Below are 15,585 nucleotides of genomic sequence, written 5' to 3' on the forward strand. Positions count from 1 at the left end.
ATGCACACACCTTAATTTTGCAAATCTCTGTATCACACCTTTAAAACATGCACAAAACCTCACTGTACAGGTGCATCATTGGTTCTCGTTCTCAGCACACATTTTGAGCCTCATTCGGTCTTGCACCCACCATGTAAATCCCTAATGCTTGCTGACAAAGGCAAAATTATATAAGTCTGCATCATTACAAGTTGATTTTGTTAGCCTATTTTACCTTACACAGGAGTGTGTTTAACAATGAACCTTGTGTGCCTGGATGCTGTACTCATGGGGGATTTTTTTTGTCTCTGACGTTTTCTGGCTTGAAGCCAGTTTTGGTAGTAAAAAAAAAAAAAAACCAACACAAAAAAACCAAGAAGCACCAGCCTTGTGTCTCTGTGGATTAATTAGTTGAATATTATAATGAATAATGTGAGAAGAATTTTAATTCAAGCTTTTCTAGCTCAACATGGACATTTATATTGTTTAACATAAACAGGAGAAACATGCAATGCTACAGTAATTCAGATTTAATAAAATTTTTATTGGAAAGCCCCCCCCCCCCCCAAAAAAAAAACAACAAAAACAAAACAACAACAACGAACAAACCAAAAAAACTTTTTAATTAAAAATTATGAAAGATTTTATGAAAACACAATACAGTATGATATGTGTAAAAAAGGAGAAACGATGAGAGTTTTAAAATGTGTGCTTCCAGATATGTTCTTTTGTTTCAGTCTTGCATGAAATACCTGATATATCGCGAATGTCTTTGTTCATGACATTTGTGGATATTAAATCTGATAAGGTGTCAGGTGGAGACCTATGGTTTGATGTTCGGGTGAAAAAATTGGTATCTAAATGACATCCTATTAAATTAGTATCTGTCTACCTACATATTGAAGCTCCTGACATTCTATCTTGGGATTATTCTGGGCTTCAATCTCAACAAGAAAATTACATGCATGGCATGGTTTTGGCATATGGAAGATAAAATCTCACAGGAACACATACATTAGCAGGTTAATTGCCATAATGCTGATCTTCTGCTAAAGACAGTCATGAATATGTACCAGGTGGCATGTCAAGAATAGGAAGTACCACATTAATACACACCAAATGGACTCTGATGTGATGATTACCTGATTCTTTCAGTGAAACAAAAGGCCGTTGTATCCTTTTTCACGCTTAAAAACTTCTACAATGTTGGATCAACTGCAGGTGATAATGAAATGATAACCGTTTTTATCTCTTATGGTCTGCCATTTAAAGTATTAGAAGCAATTAGATGAAGATGGCCAAACGGCTTCAGACATGTCTGATATGGATCTATATATTAACATTCATCAGATCCATTTTGAAAACGCTGTGTCTCTGGTGAGATTACAAAATCAATATTCCTAGCCAGGGTTTAACTCTTGCCTTGATGAGCACATTATGGTGGGTACCAGAATCATATTATAAGGCTGACCTCCAAAACATGTCTGAAAGTAATTAACCTGGCAAATTAGCTTGGTTCACCTTGGGGGATAGACAGGATTAAATAAATAAATAAATAAATAAATAAATAAATAAATAAATAAAACAAAACATACAATCCCAACCTGAACAATAAAATTCATTTGCATATTTAGATAAGTAGCAATTAAAGTATACCTTTGGGATAAACAAACCTCCCCACCGTTTGGGTTTTTTTTTTCATAAGGAAACTGCATGGTAACAGCACAAGGTGGTAAATGGCTAAGAAACCTGCTGTCTGAAAAGAATTAACTGTGTGTGTGTGTGTGTGTGTGTGTGTGTGTGTGAATACACATAATTAGCAGGTTCCAGCCCAAAACACATTCAGGTGCTTGTCATACAATGCCAAGTTCCCAGCATCTTGCTTTAGGGATCTTGCATTACACTGCTGATAGTAGTATAAATAGGATAGGGAATAAGGAATGTTCCAACCAGATTTCACTGTCTGTTTAATCTACACCTCATTTGTCTTGCTTATTTTTTCGGAGACGTCATGTGCAGACGACCACCGACATCTTTCAAAGCCACAAAGCCAGTTTAGTTCATTTACTGCAACAGGCCTTTCATTATAACATACAAAACACTCTATAACTAGACGTGGAAAGAACCTTGGGAAAATCATGTTTGCTGTAGAAATGAAAATGTCAAACATTGTTGCAGAGTGTAATTATAAATCACTTGGTCATGAAATTAAAACAATATTGTGATGTGTTGGGTATCTTCCCAGCTTTGTGCTATCTATAGGCAATTGTTCATTTATGGACATGGTGCACAATATAACAGAGTTTAACAGTGTAACTCACTGACCTCATCATTTACTATCATAGAGCATGCCAGATTGTCAAAAGGCCTCCATTATGGGTCAGTGGTGATTTAGACTAATGCTATCCTAAAATCCATCCACAAGGAAGTGGAATATATTTCCTGGGACTTGCAGAGTCTTTCACCAGGCCCCATCAAGGTCCTTAGAGAGATTCGGACCATTCCACGTCTCCCTGAGGCACTGAATTCCATTACGAAGGCATCGTTCGTCAATCCAATCAATGGCCTGTGGGCAACTTGGCCCACACGGACCTAGCCATAGCCAAAGGGACACTCACCAACAAAGGATCGCGATTCAACACAGTAGCATTGCACTTACTCTAATGAGCTGTAATGGGAATTGCTTACGCTACCTTAAGGTCGTTCACTCACTCACATTCTTTTAGAGACACTCTGTCAGCCATTTGTCTGCCATCTTCCTTAGGGGGAAAGCCATCAGAAATATCTTATATTGTGAGTTTTCAGTGTTAGCAGATATTTTTTTTCAGTACTGGTTGCATCAGTGTTCATATGTGGAAGAACTGATGATGAAGTGAGATGATGTACAGTTATAGTTACAGTTTCAATTCACATTTAAAAAAAACAAAAAAAACCACAGTGGAATCAGAAGTCATATTTGCCTGGAATAGCCTTTCCCAGAACTATAAAAGAATATTCACTGGAGAATCCAAATGACCAGGTTAGGTAGTCCAGGCAAGTCTTGAACTGGGTTATATTTTCTTGATCCAATTGTCCTTACAATGTGATAGTAGTATAAAAGTAAATAAAACCAACTGTCTATGATGTGTTATGCCATTTAAGTAAGTATAAAACCCTTAAAAAAAAAAAAAAAAAAGCCTGCTCTTCTCACTGTTCAATTTTACCACACATTTTTACCTTAACATGAAACCTTTTTTCTTTTTCTTTTAACCAGCAATGATGAAGCACACTGCACTGCCAACCTCAAACAGCATGAAGTTCAGCATGAGGTGAAGATTTTAGCTTCCCCTGATCTCCAAGCTGTTAATGCACCATTCGCATGTTTGATCTTGCTTCACTCGGCGGCTCCTTGAAAACTGGATTAAATACAATGTGTTTTTGTAAGATATGACTTCCTATTAAAATGGAAAGACCGTGTTTGCAACGTGGCAGGATTTCAAACTCTGAAGTCTGAATAAATAGTTCATCCAATTCTATTGAGGATTAAAATTAAGAGAATGTGGAAGACTATTTGATCTGAAAAGAAGAAAAAATATTATTCAAGTAAAGAAATAAATTGGTTTCTTGAATTCCAGTGTGACTTACTATGTATGTTTATGCCATTAGTAAAATAGTCTCTCTTTTTTTTTTAATCAGAGAATTTACATAACATTTAATGAAGCTTTGGCTTGCTACTCACTTTCCCATTGTGATGATTTCATACAGAAAGGTCATTGGTATCATAGCAATGGCATCATATCACAGTAGTTTTTTTGTAGTACACTGGAACAGTATGCTGTAAGAATTCCTGTGGTATTAATCTGATGACTGATGCAATTACTGACCTCATATATAACACTCCTTAATACACAATGACCAGCAGTGTTCATTAGAATTCACAGCAGCTCAGATCATCAGTGGTCTGCTCAGTTTCTCTTTCTTTATTGCAGATGTTCTTCATGTAATTCTTCCATAATTGACCATGGAGTGAAGACTTCCACACATAGACCATAGTTGCTTTTGTTCCCAAGTGGTCTAATAGGAAGCTTTGTCCTACATGGAAATGAAAATATTGCTGGGGTTAATATGTAGGGTCAGCAGAATAGTGAAAAGAAGCTCTAGTCCATGGGTTCTCAAACCTTTTGAAGCCAGGGACTAGTTTAACTGTAAATTCTAGTTTCACAGAATTACTCAGTATAGATTTTATTTTATAAAGTTATTTAAATATTCAACTCATTATTCAAATGTGTACATATTGTGGCTATTTATCGGAGACTTGGAGCTTTTTTATTCCTGAACTTTCCAGTGACAGAACACATTAGGTCCAAGCTGACATTATATATAGGAGTTACTGAGGTTTGAATTAAACCTGTTTAATTCAAGGGACCCCCTGGCTATGTGGCTTATTTGTTAGCACTGTTGCCTCTCACTTCCGAGATTGGGGGTTCGAATCCCATATCCGCCCTGTATGCATGGAGTTTGCATGTTCTCCCCATGCTTCAAGGGTTTCCTCCAGGTACTCCGGTTTCCTCCCCCAGTCCAAAGACATGCATTGTAGGCTGATTGTAAAATTGTACATAGTGTGTGAATATGTGCCCAGTGATGGGTTTGCATCCCGTCCATGGTTTCTCCCACCTTCTTCCTTCCCAGAGTTCCCTGTGATAAGCTCTAGGCTCCCCTACGACCCTGTGTAGGATAAGCAGTACAATCTATAAGTGGATGGATGGACTCCTGGCTATATTTCAGGGATGCCTGGGGGACCCCAGACTCTACTTTGAGAACCACTGCTGTAGACAGCTTGCAAATTTGTATGAGAACTTTATACATTTCTATGCATTCATATGTTTTTGTACATAATCATCAATATCACCCATTCTTGTTTACATTTGAGCAAATGTTATAGTTTGACTGGACATTTTCCTTTTTGTGGGATGTGAATATGTGAATTGAGGCAGTGATGGCTTTGTTGACCTTCACTGTTAAAGAAATTAAAAGCAAAGGTTAATGGTTTTCTTAAATTAAACCTATGCAATAATTTAATAGTAAATAGCAATATTTTTTTTTTCACACGTGATAATAAACGCCACTTTAAATGGTCTGCACTTATATAGTGCTTTTTTAACCTCAGCGGTTCTACAAAGCACTTTACATTGTTTCTCATTCACCTATTCACACGCATACACACTCACGCACCAATGGTAGCAGAGCTGCCATGCAAGGCGCTAGCCTGCCATTGGGAGCAACTTGGGGTTCAGTGTCTTGCCTAAGGACACTTCGGTATGTGGAGACATGTGGGTCGGGAATCGAACCACAGCCGCCCCCACTTTACTGTTGGCACTGCTTCAGGCTTTACTCCATCATTATGTATTCCTTCTTTATGTAAAATTATATTATGAAGGCAAAATGTTTTTTGTGAACTAAATCAGCTTTCTTAGTTTTGCAGTTTAAATAACAGTGTATCATACTGCAGAATTAATTTATTCATCAATGCAGGAAATGTATATATTGTAAGTAACGCGTGCAGTGTCTTGTTGGCTCACATTACTTGGTTAACTTGATCTTGGTGCAGGATTTGATGCCATAGATCATAATTTTTTAAACAATTCTAAGCACTTTTGTTGGCGTTTAGGAATACGCTTTGCAGGTTCAGCTCTAATCTAACTGGTCGTTATCAGTTAACGGTGACTTCTCTATCCATTCACAGCTAAATTTCGATCTGACACAAGGCTCTCTTCTAGGCCAGCTACTATTTTCCATAGATATGCTACATACTTCTGGGTACAATTAGTTGCAAACATTGTATTAGCTTCCACCGCTATGCTGATGACACAAAGCTGTATGTTTCAGCAAAGCCAGATGATCAACAATAACTCTTGATGGCCTTTATTTTATATTATATGCAGTAATAAAGGCTGTTGCTGAATCCAGTCTCTCATTTAAAACTGCAGATAATATTACTAAGACAGCCTTTGCCCATCTCAAAATCTCGTATAAGATATAAACTCATAACAAAATAAAATATGTCTGAAAGAAATATTTATAAAGAGAAATATAAGAAATATAAACTCAAAACAAAATAAAATATAACAGTTCATGTTATTGTTACCTCAAAAAGAGACTATTGTAATGCTTTACTGTCTGGATGTTCCAGTCGCAATCCTTACTAGAAATACAGTTTGATCATCACCACTACCTTGGCTCCTATTGATTATCAAATACTACTAATGCTCTATAAACCACTCGCTGAGTGAACATTTGGTCTGCTATGATATCAAGATAGTCATAGGTAGAGCAATTCTAGTTTAGAGTAACAATCGTGTTTATTTTTTGTGACCTAGTCACAGTTTCAATCTTTTAATCTATGCTGAATACACATTTGATGAGTGAAGCATTTTGCTATTTAGCTCCTATAGGCAATGGTGGGATCTGGTGGTTTATGGACATAGAGTTTTGGTCAACTGGGATGTTATGGTTATGATATTTAAGGCATTGGACCATTAACAAACGATAACTGACATAACGTCAATAAATTAATCTGCCAGTTAACCCCAATAAGTAGTTATCTAATTATTAGTTATCATACCACTAGGTGTCTAGTAAGCATGCTAGCTAGTTAATTCATTTGCATACTGTAGGTGGTAAGTCACCACCATGGCAATGTACTAATGCTTATGCATGTTTTGTTTATCAGGTACCTGGATTGTTCAAGGCTTATGGTAAACAGACAGTGCTAGTCTGTATATTGTAAAATAATGTAGATGAAATAATACACTTCTTCTGATGTGCCACTGCTGCCATCCTACTTCACAAGTTAGACACATACTGTAAGCTATAATTATATCTAACAGCATTGAGTACTGAATCATTTAATGAATGCTTCCTCTTTAGACTAAATATGTGGATCCTGTTTGCCTAGCCAAGAGGACAACCAGCTGTGTGTTGTTGTACAAGCTAAATAAATAGTTTCGTTGGCCTCATGCGATGTCATGACGAACAACATCCCCTGTCTGTGGTATCTAGGGTAGGATTAGGAGGTTGTCCTCCCTAACTGTGGAAATTCTCAGAAGGGAAGTAAATATAGTCGCTGAACTCTGCACTCTTCCTCTGGAAGGGCGGAGGAGGATGTCACTTTTCCTCCGGCATGGCACATCCTAAGGGCGTTATCATTTAAAGTCTTGGAAATGGAGCTTAAGGTCACTTGTGATGGGGTCAATTATAATGTCTGTGGTGACATGCATTGGTAAAAACTGTACTAAATTGGACATGCTGTATTTAAAAACAGCCCGATTTTGCAAGACATTCTATTACACTATACAAAATAATAAAAACATTAGAAAAGAAAAGAATTACTTAAAAGTAAAGTAAAAATAAATAAATAAATAAGAAGAGAGCTATCTACATCTCTGGTGACAACTTTTCTAATAAGAATGTTTTTAACTGTTGAGTGAGTCAAAATATCTCCATGATTTATGAAGTCTATATGAAGGCACTCTAAAAGCAAAATCTCAACCACCTGCTGGGATTTTCTTAATTCTTGGAAAGGAAAGCAAGCCAGAGCTATGAGAGTCTAAACAGCATGGGAAGCAGTACTCAAGTAAGTCAGATTTTTAATCAAGACAATGTATTATAGGAAGTTTTATAGGAATCAACACCCAATCAGTCGTGCAGTAGTCAAGTCTCGAAGTTGCAAATTTGTAGAAGTTGAAAGTTTCTCATCATCTAAGAAGCTGATGCACCTGAGCACATTACCAAGTTATATGTTTTTAAAAATCTGATTTTTTTTTTTTTTTTTTTTTTTTTTAGAAAAAATGGTCAACTAATTACTGGTCAAATAATTACTGGTCAACTAGAAAAAATGAGTAGTCATGAATCAATGTCTAATATTAGAAATATATGTGGTGAGATAGTTGACTAGCTAATTGGTGCCTAAATTACGCTTCTTAATTAGTGGCTTTATTATTGCTACTTATGAACTGTTTGGAACATGATCTGTTTTAATTAAAGAGTTAATTATGATGAGCGCTTATTGGCGAACAGATATTTGAGTAACAGACAGATGAATTCTCCTACACTGAGTGGGTTAAAGGAGACTGACAGCTCTGTACATTTTCTTTGTCAACCATTGGCTAATTAAGGCCACACTTTATATTTTATAATAGCATCAACAATATATGAAATATAAAAGAAAAGAAAAAAAACAAGTCCACTAGAACTTTGCTTGTATTTTCTCATTTGTAAGTCGCTGTGGATAAAAGCAAAAATGAATAAATGTAAATGTAAATGTAAACTTGACCATAAATTTAGCTGTTGTATATTGAGTAACATCAGTGGCAGATTTCTCACAAATTTACACAAATGTGAAGTTCCTATTGTTTAGCATGGGGGGAAAAGCTGTTTACTTGTTTTTTGGAGCGTGAAATAACTCGTTAGTCATACTGATGTATGGGTTTGGTAGAAAACACAGATCCTGAGCTTTTATCTTGTGATAAAACAGCCAGAGGGGGAAAAAGGATGCGTCACATAGACCCAGTTGATCCTGTATCAGAAGCAGATTATTTTCAGCTCTGAGCTAGACACCCCCTGGAGCTGATTCACGATGTGACCGACATGTGTCCACTGAACTGTAGGCGCAGTATGTGATAATTGGCTGGGAGAAACTCATTTAGGCCATTTTAGAGGTTACAACTGTGTTCCATTAAAAGTAATATTAAGGTTAATAATCTCATTGTCTCCTGATGAAATTGATAAACAGGGGCTGCCAGTGGGTAAGAAGCATCATTCAGAGCACTAAAAGTATGTGTGTGTCATCCGTGATAACTAAATATCACAACCCATCACGACGCTCAATATTTCCTGTAACATTAACCTGTAACGTAACATTAATTCAATATAACAAGAAAGGAAGAAGTTGTTCCTTACAATGAGACATTCATGGGCCAATATTAAACTTTCATGGACTGCTACTAGAATGGAAAACAAGTTGTATATCAATAAATAATAACTTTGCATTGTTTGAGTATCTGTACCCTATATGAATAATGTGAGGACTGAATATTCAAAATGAAAATGATATAAATTATATGCCCTATTACTTAGACCTACAAGGCAATAGCACCATTGGGTTAATATTTTCATTTCTGGCAGACTGGGAACAATTCTAATTAACAGGCTTTATATTTTATTGTTGTAGGTATTTCATGTCGCATCCAAGAGCTTTCATCAGCTCTACTGCCTGGTGGGAAATTGCCCCCGGCATTTAAACACTGTGTAATTCACACTTGTAATGTCATGTAACTAACGTGTCATCAGGGTCCAGAGGTGTGAACTGGCAAGAAACTGCTGAGGTAAACATGCTATTTACTGCTGAGACATTCACCATGACATTGATGACAACTTCTACTGAAAAAACATAAAATATATCGACTACGTATTAGAATTTGTACTGTTAAAACATGCTAAATTGAAAAAGCAATAATATTTGATCTGAAATGACAATTATCAAAGACTTTTAGGTCGTAAAATGACTGTCAATGAATATCATTATAAAGTCAAATTTTAACAACAAGGTGAAACTTGCCGGTGGATGAAAAGAAATCTATACAAAACAATGTGTGAGCACTACACCAGGGTTCAGGACAAACCAGAACTTTTCCCTGCAGCCAGGGGTCATATTCACAAGCTAGGCTTGCTAGTTAGTCCAATATCTCTACTTTTATGAAGGAAATACCTACATGTCTCTCAGTGAACTGATAAAATGGTGGTGCAGGCAGACTGTTAACTAGATGTTTTGCCTTGGGTTAGGGTTCGGATTAGCTTGTTAAGATCCTGTTGTTAATTTGCTTAGCTTGTTAAGATCCTGTTGTTGAATATTTTTAGCTTCGTAATGTTAGCTAATCCCATTTATACTTATCTGTAGCTAGCTACCATTCATTGAAAAAAGATCATATGTATATGGCCTGTTTCTCACACAAGGTACCGTGGGTTTCCTCTAGGTTCTCCAGTTTCCTCCCAACTCCCAAAAGCATGCCAGTTGATGCATAGGCTACACTAAATTGCCTTGAGCTATGAAAAGTGTGTGAATGTGAGTACAGGTGCCCTGGTATGGACTGGTGTCCAGTTCAGCATTTGTCCACCATGACCTTGACCGGGACAGAGTGTTTACTGAAGATGAATGAATGGATATCACTGTTCCTTAAAAAACCCCCAAAGATACTGATACTTAAAATGATCTACAGTCATAGAACTTTTATATTATGGAGCTGTCTGTTGCTTTGAGTAATTACCATTCCCGTAGTTAATGGTAATGCTAATTAAATGGCACGTACCAAGTTAAAAAGGTTGTATAAGGTCCTAAAATCTTGCCTAGATGCATAGTGGGCAGCAAGGTCACACACTGAGTATTAGGATATTGCTCAAGTGTTCACCCTTACCCAAAATGACAAGCGACTCCAAGCGAAGCACCAAGGATAAAGAAATGCTCAGTCAGAGTGGAAGAATTCAGCTGGTCTAAACTCAAAAAAACATAGACTTTCTTCCAAAGGCCAAATTTATATGACATTTCTGGGTCACCACATTAAAGAAAAACACCCAAAGCCTTAAGCCCTTGGAATGAGTCGTCCATGTATGATGTGTCGTAGACAGATTACCACAGTCACTGCACAAAATATAAGCATTTATATATAAGCATATAATACATTTTATGTAGTCTAAGTTTATCTTTATTTTTTGGAGTTTATTGCCATCTACATAATCAAGTAATCAAATGTAGGTGGAAGCAAATAAAAACATCCTGACAATGACGCTGAGTACCTCTTTTTGTCCGTAGTGAAAGGCAGGAATGTAAACATGATGGCTAACAATCCAAAGGCCAAAACACTGCAGAAAGAAAACACACAGAGATTAGATCATTTATTTACAGCTCATTTAAACAAAAGCACTTGTAGTGCACAGATCTTTGCTGTTGTACACAGGTGTACATTCATTCATTCAATCAGGATCGTGGTGGATTTGGAGCCTATCCTGGAAACTCTACTTCTACATCTATTCATTGAGCAGATGCCTTTATCCAAAGCAACTTACAAATGAGGAAAAATAAGCAAAGGGATACATCAAGCAGAGAACAATGCAGGTAGTACAGATAGTAAAATTGAGTGCTAGAGGAGCAAAGTGCATAGAGTAGAGGTGGAAGAGCAGGTGTAAGTGCAGATATATGTCTATTTTTTGAGTGGGGAGTTAGGGGTTAATTAAGTGACAGCACTAGTGATGAAGCGGGAATACACCCTGTTTGGGATACCAGTTCATGCAGACAGACAGATCTAGTTGAAAAATTCTGACAACAATGCAATTAGTAAATGTACTTTATATTATTAAGTTGCAGTTACATAGAACTTACATAGACACTCCAAGCACTTTACATAGTATGGGGGTGGAATCTCCTCAACCACCACTAGTGTGTAGCGTCCATCTGGATGATGCGACGGCAGCCATATTGCGCCAGAACGCCCACACCAGCTATTAGTGGACAGGAGAGAGTGATGTAGCCATTTCAGAGATGGGGATTATTAGGGGGCCATGATAGACAAGGGGACCAAATGGGGGAATTTCACCAGGAGTTATACCCCACTCTTTTATGATAAGTGTCCTGGGATGTTTAATGACCACAGAGAGTCAGGAACTCAGTTTAACATCTCATCCAAAAGACTGTGCTGTTTTTACAGTATAGTGTCAATATACTGGGGCATTAGGCCCCACACAGACCACAGGGTGAGCACCCGCTGCTGGCATCCCTAATACCACATCCAGTAGCAACTTTAGTTTTCCCCAGAACATCTCCCATCCAGGTACTGGCCAGGCTCATCCCTACTTAGCTTCAGTGGGAGACCTGGCAAGAACTGCAGGGACATATGGCTCTGGCAGAATTAGTATGGGACATGCTAATTGTCAAGATAGTTGTGTTCTCATTATAACTCAAATGTTTTCATTTCTTTTTTTCTTTCTTTTAAAAAAAAAAAAATACAAAAAAAGCCTTTTGTATCAGGGAGAAGAAATCTACTGCATCTGCATTATGACGGTTAAGTTTCCAGGCTAAATACTGGAGGGATATTCAAATGTCTCATTTTATCTCATAAACACAAGGCATAATTATTATTTATTATGCTCCTTGCAAACTGCTAAGGGATTTGGGCAATACAGCAGTCTGCTTTGCATGCAAAATACTCTTCACAAAATATGACATTCTGTCTTGTATATATAAAACATGTATAAAAGTGTATGTAGTCTTTTTCAGGATGACTCTGCCCCTCAAGGTACACTCAATGTTTTGATGAGAATCAAAATGAAGCTATGGCCTTCAGTAACCAAATCTCAACCTAATTGAACACTTAGGTGAGATTTCTAAGTGACGAGTTAGACGACACCAACAAACAACATCATCAAAGCATAAACGGAGGGAGTATCTTTTAGAGGAATTCTGTTCATCCATCCAGTACAGTTCCAGAAAATCTAAGCCAAGGCTCATCGGACCTGTTCTGGTTGTTGTGGTGTGTGCAACTCATTATTTTAACAGTTTCTTTTGAGTTTTCCTTTAATTTGTCAACTGCATCAGTATATAGATCTAATGAGGAATTTGCAGAGTAACTGCAGTGTAATTCAATAATGACTGCAGATGTTTTCACATCCTACAGATTTAGAAGCATTTTGCTTACACAGCTGATGGCTGTATTAATGGCATTACTATAATAACATTTGTGAGCCTTACACATAAGACAGTTTCAAAACAGTAGACTGTATTTTACAGTGATTTGGCAGAAAATGGGAACTCACTTAAACTGGAGAATTCATGATTGCAAGTAAACCATATGGCTTTTTTTTTTTTTTTTTTTTTTTTTTTTTTAAACATAGTTTACCTGGAATACATTCAAGGCCATGTTGTTCTCCTCAAGTTTCTCTTCAGATGAAGTTTTTGATTGACTGAATGTTGATTGATACATTTTATACATTTCCCCCCTTATTTTTCTCCCTAATTTGCGCACCTGCCAATTCCCTCCCACCAGCTAGCTCCCCCATATCATACAACGGCTACCAACCAGTAGGGTGAAGGCTAATATGTGCTTCCTCCAATACACTTGAAGCCAGTCAACTGTATATTTTCAGACTGCTGCTCATGCTGCATCACAGGGCAGTGTAAGACACTCGGAGGGAAGCGCTATCTGCCCTTTTCCACGTACATGAAGTGGCAGACGCCTATGGTTGGTTGGTGTTTCGCTGTTTTTGATAGGGGGAGAGAGCATAAGATATCTCCCATTCAGAAAGCATAGCCAATTTTTGCTCCCTTGGCTCCTGGGCACTTATAGCCGTGGCATTGTTGGGGCTCGAGCTCCTGAAGATAGTCTGAGCGCGTACCATTGGAAGCCAAATGAATGTGATATTTTTATACTGCCAGATAGTCTTAAAGGTAGTCTAGAATGATTAGTTAGAATTAAGAGAATACATTAATGACTAACTAGCTTTTAAACTAGCAGCCAGCAGTCTGAGCTGTGGTTAAGGTGGTGGAGTTCAAATCCAACAACCACCAAACTGCCTTTGTTGGGTCCTTGAGAAAGACTAAATTCTGTCTGAAGGTGCTTTGGAAAAAATCATCAGCCAAAAGAGGTAAATGTAAAGATCTTCACACATGTACAGCTTCTGGTTTAATTAAGAGGCTTACCCCATGTGTCGTGACTGATGTTTTAGTTTTCTTTCTATTCAAAGTGGTTAGGATCGTTTTCCATCTTACGCATGTAGTTAGCCAAAAGAAAGTGGTGAAAATGGTGGCAACTGACACAGGAACAAAAAACACTTCTTAAACAGCTTTTGCAAACTATTTGCAAACTGAGCTATTTTCAGTAGGTACTTTGGACGAGATGCTGGCCCACCCCAGTGCTGCAATGTGTTTGAAATACTGAATGCAAGTGTTCTAATCTTATGGATAGTTTGTAATTTGGTTAGTGAGATCTTGGAGATCCTAGATTAGCATGTTCGTTAAGTCTTTTGCAAACTCAGTTGTTGAGTAATGTTATATCTTACCAGAACAATCAAGTAAGAGTCTCATCTAATTAGAGACAAATCTGCACAACCTTTATGATGCATCACTAAAAACTTATTCAGATATTCAGTGGCAAAAGTTACCATTTTAGGACATTTCATTGTCACCAGTTTGTCACATTTAGTCTGAAGTGATCGCATAGTACAAGAGCGAATAAAGCTGCAAGGCTTCTCAGAGCCTGGAGTTTGTTTTTCGTGCATGTGACCTCAAGTCAGTCTTGTTGACAGTGAGGTAAATTTCCCATGACAGTCAGGACTGAATTTGACACTGTGAACATGTTGTTTTTGCCATTTCATCTCCCTGTGGCTATTATCTCACGTCCTTGGTGTAACTTCCACCAAAGACACTGAAGTAGTAATGATATAATGTTACTGATATAATGAACTTCACATGACAGGAGCCTGGATTCGGATAATAGAGAGCATACTAACATAGAAAAAAAAAATCCTTTTATTCTACAAGACAAATTTAGAGAACAGGATATCACAAATAATCTGGAAAATGTGTTTTTCTGGTGCTCCAGATTTGCACATAAAGTCAAATTAACCGTCTCATGGCTTTAATGTTCACCTATCATAAATTGTCGCCAATCCAGTCACATGCAAACGTCTTTAATAATTATACCACTTCATAACACAACATCTAAAGATTTGCCTGAAGTCTTCAGAATTCAGTTCTAAACAAAACCTTACACACTCACACCAAACGAAAACCCACAGGAAGGTGAATCTCCACCAGTTTCTGCTTTCAAGATGCTTGACTGGAAAGATGAAAATCATCTGAACTGCAAATCCATCTTTGCTGAAGCAAGGTGCATGGCCATTGGCCTGGCTGGAACATGGTCAGGACTGACCTGTTGACTTGCATGAAGGTGGATGTCTCTGAAGAGGGTTGGTGACCGTTGACCTCTACCAGCAGTATCAGAGGGCAGAAGCCAACATGATGCTTTTTGCAGTTAAGATTTTGTATGATAACAATAAAGTGATAAAGACAGAACAAACGCTAGAGTCAAATCATTGTATGGGCAACATAAACACATAGAAACGCAAACTTGGTTTTATTTGTACTTTTGATAGAACTTTATGCAACATTATGCAAAATTCCAGTTATTTTCTCTTTCTCTTAGGCAAACCAAGTTGAACTTGGAAACATACAGTATGCCGCCACTTAATGCTTCAAATGGGGCATACATTTTCTCTTTTTTTTTTTGGATTGTGAATAAAAGCATTTATGCAAATGTAACCACCAAGCTTCAGCTTTTAATGCACAGCCCAAACCAAGTCAAATGAAAATGGAACGGTGTGTAAGCTTGATGCATAAATTTGATTACAGCATTGTTTAGGTGGGCAAGAAGGCAAAAGTGCTGAGATCAAGGTCAGACCAAAGCCAGTAGTGTTTTAAGCCATGAGTAAATACACCATAACTCTTTTTTGCACTGTATGTGTTGGGCACAGTTCAATTTTCTAATTTTCAAATGTTACCATAAAATGAAGTTCCAGGAGCTG

This window comes from Ictalurus furcatus, chromosome 6 (genome assembly GCF_023375685.1).
Source record: "Ictalurus furcatus strain D&B chromosome 6, Billie_1.0, whole genome shotgun sequence".
In the NCBI taxonomy this organism is placed as follows: domain Eukaryota; kingdom Metazoa; phylum Chordata; class Actinopteri; order Siluriformes; family Ictaluridae; genus Ictalurus; species Ictalurus furcatus.